Source organism: Stylophora pistillata, chromosome 9 (assembly GCF_964205215.1).
Source record: "Stylophora pistillata chromosome 9, jaStyPist1.2, whole genome shotgun sequence".
Lineage (NCBI taxonomy): Eukaryota > Metazoa > Cnidaria > Anthozoa > Scleractinia > Pocilloporidae > Stylophora > Stylophora pistillata.
In genome coordinates, this window is record NC_142527.1 from 3,657,701 (window position 1) to 3,666,651 (window position 8,951).

Here is an 8,951-nt window from a genome sequence, read left to right on the forward strand (position 1 = left end):
AAGTAATGCTGTTTCTTTTTTCTAATTTAAATTGCGTTATGCGATTCAAGAAAAATCCATTACTACACTCGTGAATTCCGCATTAAATTGCACTTGAAAACCGATATCCCACTCACTCATTGCTTCGCGATTCGTGCGATATCGGTTTTCGCGTGCAATTTAATGCGGAATTCCCTCGTCAAGTAATGAATTTTCCTATAGTACTACTTTTGTAGGAAGCCCGAGGTATGAGTTTATTATTCTGGGGAGTTGGATGGTTACCATGCATCATTCTGGACTTCTCCGTGAAACGGTATAAGTCACAAAGTGACTCTTTCCTTTTCTGTTGACTTTGCTGCGTATTCACGTTAGTCCCCACATTTCATCTGGTAATTTTAGTATTTCTACTTTGTCATGGTATCAACTTGTTCTTAAGTCTTAATCTCCATAACTCTCCATGATTGTCTATCCTAACTCCACTGATTTCATTGCTCTAGGATAGCCTTGGAGAAACTCCAGTGCACAAGGCTGCTCGCAGTGGAAGCACTCAACGTTTGAGGTTGTTACAGGCATTTGGTGCTCCCTTAATCCTTTAACTCCCATGAGTGACCAAGACAGAATTTCTCCTTACAATATCAATACAATATCAAGCAGACAAGTAATGAGAAGAAGGAAAATAGAAAATCATTGGATTATTTTTTAATTGATTTTTTAATTTTAATTATAGACTAGTGAGCAGCACTTCTGCGAACAGTAGTTGTAAAACTTGTTGTATTTTCCTACTCGTTTCGTCCAACTGTCGTAGACTTCTTCAGGGAGTTTTACAAGTAGGACTAAACGCCTGAATTTATAAGCCAAAGTTACAGGGGCCGATGACCGTAAAGGCTTGGCCGGACTTACGAACAGAAACAGGCGAAGTTGTGAAATATTTTTGAAAAATAAAACACGTGTAAGGCAAGGTGAGAAAAATATTTTGGGGGCCACGGTTTTAGCTAAATTCTATTCCCATCACCTGTTCGCTGAAAATTGTACTTTTAATTGTGGGGAGTTTAAAGTTCGACTCCATATCTGTATAAGCTTTTTAATCTGACTCGTACAGTCTGGTTAATTAAAAGAAAAACAATAGCACTGAATAAAGAAAACGAAACGAAACGAAACAAAATACCACTTACGAGATTTGTAAGTTTGAGAGAAAACGACATCTGCGAAAACCCAAAACTTTACTCACTCGCTCGCGAGTGGGTCTAGACCATAATATGCATATCTAACCCAGTACCGCGCAGTTAGGGTAAAACTAAATATGACGTATTGCAATCACCAGGAGAATTTACTCGTTAATCACATCTCTGCGCGAAAAAGTTAACCTTCAGGTACAGTATAAGACAGTTTTGATATTAAATGGAGCATAACCAGCCTCTGTTGTTTTTCAGTACATTTAACATGTACCGGCAAACACCCTGTGACCTTGCCTCCTTGCTTGGGTTTGAACAAAGAGGTCAGTTCTCGAGAAATCCCAGCTCTGCCACAGGTAAACACTGTCTTAGTCAGTCATACCTTAAGAGGTGATCTGCCACTCAAAATACTTGTGTAGGAGCAACTACGTGTAGGTCAATCAATTATGCTTCTTTACCTCTTATCTTTATAGTAGTTTTATCCCATTTGTTTCTTCATAACTGATGAATTATATTTTTAAATTCCAGTGTCCAGTCAGAGAAAAAGTGAAAGATTACTTGAACAAAGAGTTCAGTTCTCAAGAAATCCCAGTTCTGCCGCAGGTGAACACTTTCTTGGTCAGTCATACCTTAATAATAAAATCTGCCGATCAAAATACTTGTGTAGGGGCAACTACGTTTAGGTCAATCAATTATGCTTCTTTACACTTTATCGTTATTGATAGTAGTTTTATCCTATTTATTTCTTCATAACTGATGAATTATCTTCTTAAATTCCAGTGTCCAGTCAGCGAAAAAGTAAAAGATTACTTGATGATGGAGACTACCCAGAGCAAGTAAAAAGACCCAAAAATGGTTGGTATTTTCTCACAGAACTATCACTATTCTAAATAGACCTTGTTGAGTGAGTAAGAACAAAGTATTTAAATTTACCGCCAGGCCTTTTGTAGAAATGTGTATAGGATGTAAACAAGGGTTACGAATATTCTTATCAATAAATCCCCAAATGAGTGGGTAGTCACGAAACAGGCTTGTAGGGATGAAAGCGTAGTCTTTGTATTTTCCTAACCCAACATATATCTATAAATATAAAGGATGTCTGCCTTTCGACTTTTCCGTATTATAGTGCTCGAGACATAAAAGAAGAGCTCAATATATGTTGAGTTTTCCAAATCAACATATATATAAAAATATATATATATGTGTATATATATACATACATAGAAAGTTTAAAAAATTGCGAGGATGGACAACTTCTGCCGTAAAAAATATAAAAAATTTTAATAAAAAACGTTTTCGGTCAGAGACCTTCTTCAGTTATTTACAACTTTTGAAATAAAATAAGAGCATTAAATAGGATCGAAGTGCTAATGATTACGTAATTACATATAACGACTACTGAACTGGTGCTAATAAACAAAAAACCTAATTACAAAGAAAGCAATGGACAAAATACAAGAAACAAACCCTAAAAACTAAGAGATAAGAACACTAAATATGTTAATATGAGTGGTGTAATCAATTGCAAAGAAGCAATTCGGCGAGCATTAAAAAAAGGGAAGGCCCACTTTTTACTACAACTATAAACCGTAACAAAATCCCAAAACAAGGCCTTTGGAGCCCAAAAGGACAAATTAGCAACAAAATCCCTAGAGGGGCTCTTAAATGATACTAATCATAATAAGATCCCTTGGCAGGGCCTCTGAGTCCAATCCACACCTAAAGGGCCGACAAAATCCAAGAAAAGGGCCTTTGAACGATCAATTAGTAGCGCCTAATATAGGATGGAAAATTAATTATAGCAAATCTAAATTTGCAATCACCAGGAGAATTTATATACATACATATATATTGAGTTAGAAAAATACGAAGACTATGCTTTCGTGTCTACATTAAACACAATACATGTATTGTGCTCTACTTTTATGTATATATGTCTGTATGCATGTATAGCATCTGCAGTAATGTTTCGGCCCTCTGGTCCTTGTAACGTTTTGATAGTAATATTACCGGAAGTTGTCCTAACGGAAGTTCTAAGACATCGCAAAGGATCATGGATATTTGTATGGGCCATGCTTCCCGGTTGTCGTGGCCATAGTTAGTAGTACTAACTATGTCGTGGCGGATGAATAAAGACTAGTTTCGTTTTATAGTTTAATCTGGGTTATTACACGGCCATCCAAGTGACATCGTTACAGTCCTCATCAGTGCAATGTTGATTCTAGGATGGAGGTAACGCCATCTAGCCACCCCTAATGATTCCACGTTTGTACCATCTCGGCCATGCCAGAGTGCTCAAACTAATAACTAGTGAGCATCGCACAGTTTCATGACATGACCCACCCTAAAAGAGTGCTCAATTTGGACATGAAAGCAAAGCTTTGTAATGCTAAAGAGCTAGATATAGTTTGGGCTTCATCAATACAAAGTTGTGCAAACTAAGGCTAATTAATTTTATACAATAAGTAGTCTCCCTCGCAGTCGTTTTTAGTCTCGTCACGCAACACTCCTCCCCACCAACGGCTGCTCACGAGAGAGACACATTCTTTTCTCTTTGTTATTGAAAACTAATAGAATGCACGTTATTGTTATCGGCTACGCCAATCAAATTCCTCCTTAGATTTGCTGGGCGCGTGAAACAAAAAACAGATACACACGTGCGCGGTCTTGCCTAAGTGGAAGGTGAATGTTACTCCGAAAAAGATATTGATAGTGATACAAATTGCTTTATTTGTTCAGCTAGAATCACTTCTAAACAACGTGTTAGTGTTTTTACCTGGTAGTACGGGAAGAAGCTCTGTTGACCTTCAAGGACTTATAAACAAGGCACTGGACATCGACGTAAATGTTTACTCTGATTCGGACGTTGCAGTGTGCATTAAATGCTACAAGTCTTTTGGTGAAATACCAAAAAGCGGAAGAACATGTCAGAGAGATTACGACTGAGCTCAAGTCTGCTTATTCAGAGAGTGGCAAATGTTTAAAATTTAAACGATTACTGCGCACCGAAAATATAAATAATTAACACCTGTCGGTGGGACATCCGTCAAAAAACATCTTTCATTTGTAAGTTTAAATGAATTTCCTACGACTTCTTCTTCCTTCAACTTAACTCCCTCGAGTTCAACCTTATCAAGGCTCACTTTAAGTCCAATTGGTAAACCACAAGGTTGTTTATTTGACGATGGCACGTTTTCACCCGTCCGAAGCGCCTTCGCCGCCCCATTTGTCACATCCAGTCCAAAGATAAAACAAACAAATCAGCCAAAAAATGAATAAAAGACGAAGGTTGTCGTTGAGTATCCCTGTAAGACCGTGAACAAGACCCTGTCTGGCGATATGGAACCAATTGTTAAAGCTTTGGCTCACGGTCCACCCTCAAGAATTGCAAAAACTGTTTGTTTTCTTTCTAGTAATGGAGAGGGACTTGACTTGGACCAGGTTTCCAGAATATGGAAGCCTGTTTCTTATTGGTCAATTTTAGGGAAAGGAATGTGTCTCTCTCGTGAGCAGCCGTTGGTTGGGAGGAGCGTTGCCTGCCGAGACTAAAAACGACTGCGAGAGAGACTATACAATAGGCTGTTTGTGGGGAGGAGCGTTGCGTGACGAGACTAAAAACGGCTGCGATGGAGACTATACAATAGGCTGTTTGTAGGGAGAAGCGTTGCGTGACGACACTAAAAACGGCTGCGAGGGAGACTATACAATAGGCTGTTTGTGGGGAGGAGCGTTGCGTGACGAGACTAAAAACGGCTGCGAGGGAGACTATACAATAGGCTGTTTGTGGGGAGGAGCGTTGCGTGACGACACTAAAAACGGCTGCGAGGGAGACTATACAATAGGCTGTTTGTAGGGAGAAGTGTTGGGTGACGAGACTATAAACGGCTGCGAGAGAGACTATACAATAGGCTGTTTGTGGAGAGGAGCGTTGCGTGACGAGACTAAAACGGCTGCGAGGGAGACTAAACAATAGGCTGTTTGTGGGGAGAAGCGTTGCGTGACGAGACTAAAAACGGCTGCGAGGGAGACTATACAATAGGCTGGGTCACTAACGAACCTTCGTTGAAGTACATCCGAACTCTTCAAAACTAAATTTAACGCCTTTTCCCTCATTAGCTGCAGAATGACGCGAATGATCGACCTAATGGAGAGCGATCTACTCAAACAAGACCGAACAGCAAAACTAAGTTTAATTTCTTGTTGATTAATTAGAAGTCATGTACATTAATCATGATAACTAGTAATAATCAAAGATTAGTAAAGTGCGTTCGATCTCTAGTAAAAGGTTTTTTTATTGTAGTAACTGCGCAGAAATATTCAGGGAAAGTGGATTGTGGGGTGCTTTCGGTCAGTGTCATAAACAGTTGCAAAGTTGAACACAGCAATAAGGTTTGATAGTTTAAAATCTTAGTACTGTACTTGATACAATGGCAGCGGCCAAAACAACTAGTAGGACAACATTGAACAAACCGATATATTATGTTTACATTAGTTTACTAGGTTGGAATCCAATAAGAAACTTGCATAACTCAATATGTCATATGTCAATGTATTTTGTGTTCCACTTTTAAAAATTACTTTTGAACGAGATGAGTTCACTACGTTACAATGAAAAAAGAAACTCGTATAACTCAACATGTTAACGTATTTCGTGGTCCACTAGTAAATTTACTTTGTAACGAGATGACTTCAATAAGTCGCAATTCAAAAAGAAACTTGTGCAGCTCAAAAGTACGAAAGCGAGGCTTTTCGGTAGCAACCGTTGCTAAGGGCAAAACCCGATACACGTTTCTCAGTGCGAGTGCGAGTTGTTTACAATTTGTTGAAGCGTTATTTGTTGAAGCGATATTCCCACAGCACACATAGAGGTACGTAAAGAATTGCTCATCAATCTTTTTTAAAATGTTTGGGAAGCATTTCAAGGTCAGTAGACTCATTCCATTTTGTTTGCGAAGCCTTTTGTTATGCTTATGTACGTACACGGGCGCCATCGCGAATCGGGAAGTTTCATATGAGGAGCTCAGCGACTAGAATCGCTTACAATCGCTAGCAGGTTCTACATTTTCTGTATTTTCCGAGGATATGCTTGTAATTATACCTAGGCGTAAAATTAAAGAAATACGGGTATAGCGACGATTCAAGACAGTTATGTTATAAATGTTAGCTTTCCTGTGCCATGTCGGTGTAGCCCCACGCAAAGGAAATACGTCAATTGTAATGAATACACATTGTCTAATAAAACTTTAAACTTCTCTAAACTGTGCCTAAAGCTGTTTTCTTTTTAAAGCTCTTTTTCTTCGTAATCCCAATGAAGAACGCCCGATAATTGTTGTGTACCGATGTGTTGTAAGACAGGATATCGTGCAGATGTAGATGGTAGAGAGGTCATCTACCCCTGTTTTTCAATAAAGAATCCATCAAAACTGAAGGTAACTTCTGCTACAATACAAACCTATTGTGGGTTTGGTGGATAAATTCTGATTTTATACAGTTTGTATCTAAATATATACAATACATTATGATTATAGACCTGGTTTATCGAAATTCGGAGAGATGTTTCGCAGGAATTTCAAATCACCGAGCGAACAAAAATATGTTCACTTCACTTTATGTACTCGCACTTTCTCCGCCATATTTGCAATCGGTGTATTCAGCTCAAGGCGGTCAAGAAAACATTTGCACATGAGATCGAAGCTATTTGTGCACGTAGCCAGTCAACCAGGCAGTCTGCCAGTCCGCCAGTTTGCCAGTCCACCAGTCAAAAATGGCGCCGAAAGCCTGAAATCGCATAGCGTCACCATCGATCCCCTTGGGAATGGTCCATAAAGCCCTCGAGAGTGATTTCCGTAAAAACGACACCATTAGTATGTTAGCTCAATTAGTGGAGCGCTGCACTAGTATCGCAGAGGTCAGTGGTTCGAATCCCGTACGGGCCTGATTTTTTTCGGGTCTAATTTTCACTATTGCTTAAATAGCGCTATCTACTGCGAGGATCGTGCATTATACGTATCTAATACCGCCGTTCAAAATATATGAACTTCATATATTTCATTGTATCAGACTGGAATTTCTTAAGCTAAAAAATTCTCTGAAAGGAGAAATCATTAGTGTTTTAACATGTCATGAAGCCTAACAGAACTTATATATTCTCGACCACGACCTGATGAACGGATCGCTTTAACTTCTATTGCCGAGCTAACGTTCTGGGCTCAGAGTTCACAACGCTTGTAGGTTTTCATGGTGCTTAACAAACTGAATGAGACTTTTTCTGATTAAGAGCGGTCGATATTTACCCCTAGTTTACTATAAAATGGTTGTAGATAATCGCGGCCTTTTTTATGCTCTGACAATTCAAACAAGCTTTCCTGATTACGAGTGTTGACTCTTGATATTTTGAATCATGTCTTCTTTTGAGCTTGAAAAAAAATATTCAGGTACCGAAATGCGGTGCGATCCCCTTGTCGCAGTGTAACCCAGAGTAGATCAGCTTAGGGTAATTAGCTGTTCTTAAAACAGAACAGGCCACATTTTCTAACACACTAACTTCCATGAGCTGCTTCACTTGTTTAAATGATGCACTTACTCTTACAATCGGGACTGTGTGATGACCTCAGCAGCAGAAGAACGAAAATCCACCTCACTTTTAACTTAACTCTGCAGAAAAGAGTGTTTTAAAAAGCAACTACCGGAAGACCTTCAGCTATATATAGTGTTTTGGAACGTCCAATATCTGATTTATACAGTGATTAGAACCACTTATGATTCTCGACCATTTTCGCAATACTCGTGTACGTTTAAAAGCAGCAATAGATAAGTATTTCGTAAGAGATAAGCCGCTTGATGATCTTGCCAGTCTTCAATCATCCTCGGAGACCCAGGGGCTGTGAGTCGATTTCAAGTTAAGGGTAGAAGAGCCCCTGGGGACATTGTCTTACAAGACTAGTTCCAAACGGTCGCACTCGTTCTGGCATCTGACTGGTGCCAGAAAATCTTTGTGTTTTTCTGCCCAATCAGAGTGAAGTGTCCTTTGGAGTCCTTTCGTGTGTTTTAACACGCACATATACAACAAGCTCTGTTGCTCGCTATGTTTGTTTGGGCCGTGCGACGAAGCTTTGCCCGAGGTAAAAAGTTTCAGTCTCAGCATACAATGTAAGAGAAATCGATCAGATTGTCCGCGAAATCTTACCGGAAATTATACTGAATACTTTCGCAGGTATCACAAGAGAACGTGTTAAAAGTTTGCGAGGTTCTTATAAAACATAATTGTTGCAAGCATTGATATGTCGCTTTAAACGTTAGATGAGATGTAAGCCTAAATCTCTCAAGATTTTTTGTATAATTTGCTGTAACTGAAACTTTTCCAATCCCGTGAAGCTATTTCGGCGCACGGGCCACGCAGGTATGTTAAGCAACTGGCGCTTACGCAACTTTTTATGCACGCCCGGCCAAAATCTCATGTAATCTTCGCTTGAAAAAAAAAAAAAAAGCTAAACGTGGAAACTTTTGTTTATTAGATGTGGGTAGATAACCCTGTACTAAGCTGGCATTTACAATAAAGGAAGCCCGCCCTTTCCATCTAATATTTCTTGGTCTTAGGTTTTGTTTTCCCTAATGAAAGCAGCATCGATTCCCACTGATCAAAGGTATTTAACTTGGTCTTCAACAATCGACAAATGAGGTGAAATGACAATGACCAAGGGACTAGAAGAGAATCCGTGGCCTTTCGAGCTCAAGAATTTGAACACTGTACACAGCAGCTGAAAGATTAAACTTTTTCCAAACCCCTTCGGTAACTCTCGG

The 8,951-nt window shown here is 39.3% G+C and overlaps 1 pseudogene across 1 annotated transcript in view; it reads left to right on the plus strand.

The window, feature by feature from the left end:
- LOC148722827 (uncharacterized) overlaps positions 1-5,450 on the plus strand; it is a 65,190-nt pseudogene extending 59,740 nt beyond the window's left edge. The window contains exons 7-11 of the transcript XR_015991491.1: positions 477-538; positions 1,410-1,507; positions 1,680-1,754; positions 1,932-2,006; positions 5,268-5,450. The product of XR_015991491.1 is annotated as an uncharacterized LOC148722827 (transcript). The remainder of the gene's footprint in view (positions 1-476; positions 539-1,409; positions 1,508-1,679; positions 1,755-1,931; positions 2,007-5,267) is intronic.
- The last annotated feature ends 3,501 nt before the right edge of the window (positions 5,451-8,951 follow it).